The following is a 2,598-nucleotide window of genomic DNA, read 5'->3' as shown; positions in this document are numbered from 1 at the left end:
ACATTTTTTTCTCTCCATTTCTAAGTCTCGCTGTCATATCTGATTACAATTTGGTATAGAATTAGAAGACTAAACCCTATTAATAAATTTTGGAAAATTACTGCAGTCATCATCTGGATTCAGTCTGATACAATAAATTAATCCTTAGCATACAGTAAATATTGCCTCTTGCATTTCACAATCTGCAAGCATACACTGTAGATGCTATTAGCAAATCTGAATCTTGATTTCTCCAGACACTGAGAATCTACATTAATACTGCATCTGGCACGGGGAAGTGATCTCTGCTTTCGATGTCTGACAGCAGTACAAGTTAATAGGCGTATTTCCACCTTCATTATTGTATTTCAGAACTTTTGCAACTTGCTTTATAGTCATTTGACGGTATTACATTTTGGAATGTTCAGATTTTTTTTCTGATCAACGTTTTGATTTAGCAACCTACTGTCAAGGCATTATGTATAAATTGATAAACAGGTTTTTTTTCATTATACCTGTAGAACTTTCGGTATATAAATAAGCAAAATATTTACATTCTGATAAACTATGTGAACATTACCAGAACACATTTAATACTGAAACAATTGAATTCTCACTAGCATCTACTGAAGATTACTATCTAGTAAAAGATTTACCTATTACTATGCTAAATTAATAATCAGTAGCCTAGTGCTTTAATTTTGAGTGTCAGGAATACACAACTCATAAAGTAATACAGTAGTGGAAGAAGCAATGAAATAGAACTTGTATTTCTTTAACTAAAAATATTAATATTTTCATATTAATGAACTTCTATATTCCTATATTTTATTGCCTATTTTATAGTATCTAATGAAATTAAGGTTAATAAATTAAGCTAGATTTTAATCCAGAGTTTTACGTTTTGTTTCTAAGAAACTATTTTATCTTTTTCCAGTTTACTGTTTTAACCTTCCTCAACTATCACTATGCTAGTAGACGTCATTACTTCTTGTTTCAGTCCAGACTGGCTACAAATGAATCTAATTATTTTATAGTTTGGGCACGGTGCCTGGCAGACAGCAGGGCTTGGACACCCGCTGCTGCTTTGAAGATATGTGTTGAAAGAAAAACTTGTCATTTTTCTGATAAAGTTATTCATTTTCATGGTATTGACCAAAAAATAATCACTTTCTGGGGAAAAAAAAATTCAAAATATGGGCAGCTGAGATTATTACAGACTGCAGTAGAGTTATTGAAGCATTGTAAGCACCTGTCTGATATGGTTTTTTTTAAGTGTTAAGGGGAGATTAATATCATTAAGAGTGAATGAAGCAGCAATCAACTTATTGATCATTCAGTATAGTACACTTTACAGAGAAAAAAGGTGAATCGCAATTTCAAGATGGCATCCGATAGGACAAAGCGTATGCAAAGATGTTCTGCTCGTCCTGTATTTACTTATTCTTCTGTCATTCTCACAGAGCTGCTATATTCTCCTCTGTTTGTCCTCATATCAGATGCAAATATTCAAATATTATTACATTAAGCCATGATTAAAATAATATTTTCAAGAGACTTGCCTTTTCAACATCCATACAAATGCACCAACATGTAAATAGAGTGCCTTTGAGAGAGGAATTACGTGCTCCGCAGAAATCCATGCCCATGGACAGGAAGCTCAAGGCAATTTGGCAATTTTAGTGCAATCCTTATGTCGTTATTCCCTGTCACGTGAACTACCCAATGCCTTCTGGAGACTGCTGTTGCTCACAGCCCACTGGCCTCCCGGGACTGGTCCCCAAGACTTTGATACGGCTTGTGTACCGAAGGCTGCCTCACATTGGAAAAAGACATGGTCAGCCTGAAACAGAGTTTTCAAATCTTAAACAATTAAAAGGCACCAAATCAAATTAAAAGCTTTGGCAGGTTTTAATTTTAAAGCTACTACACATAACTCAACCGCTTTCCTCAAAGGGGTTTCTTTTTTTTTCCTTTGATAAATGTACAATTATGTCTAACGAAGAATTCTTACATTGCATCATATGCCATGCACATGCATGTGATTCAGCTTTCATGAGCTAGGGCCTGGTGTGACAGAACAAGGGGTAATGGTTTTAAACTACAAGGAGGTAGATTTAGATTAGACATAAGGAAGAATTTTTTTACAATGAGAGCGGTAGAGCACTGTCCCAGGTTGCCCAGAGAGGCGGTGGATGCCCCATCCCTGGAAACGTTCCAGGCCAGGTTGGCCGGGGCTGTGAGCAACCTGATCTGGTTGGAGATGTCCCTGCTCCTGGCAGGGGGGTTGGGCTGGGCGGACTTTAGAGATCCCTTTCAACCCAAACTGTTCTATCATTGTACGATTATTTTATGAACTGAGATGGATAATGAGAAGTATTTGAACAAGTCTGCCGGCACTCTGATATTCCAAGGCAGCTGTCCTTTGACAACCCCTGTCATTCCTTCGACAGGTTGTGTTATTTTGAAGGAATACGAGTTAAATATAATGGGATGTAAATATTTATTGAATGATAAACTACCAATGCATTTTTGCTTTTATTTTTATTTATTTATGTACATATTTTGTTTTGGTCCTCCTCTTCTCTAACTTGGGTAAGTTGAGACAGGCATGAGACA

The sequence above is a fragment of the Chlamydotis macqueenii genome, chromosome 8, assembly GCF_036417535.1.
Source record: "Chlamydotis macqueenii isolate bChlMac1 chromosome 8, bChlMac1.mat, whole genome shotgun sequence".
Classification (NCBI taxonomy): Eukaryota; Metazoa; Chordata; class Aves; order Otidiformes; family Otididae; genus Chlamydotis; species Chlamydotis macqueenii.
Note: the sequence above shows the minus strand (reverse complement) of the source record.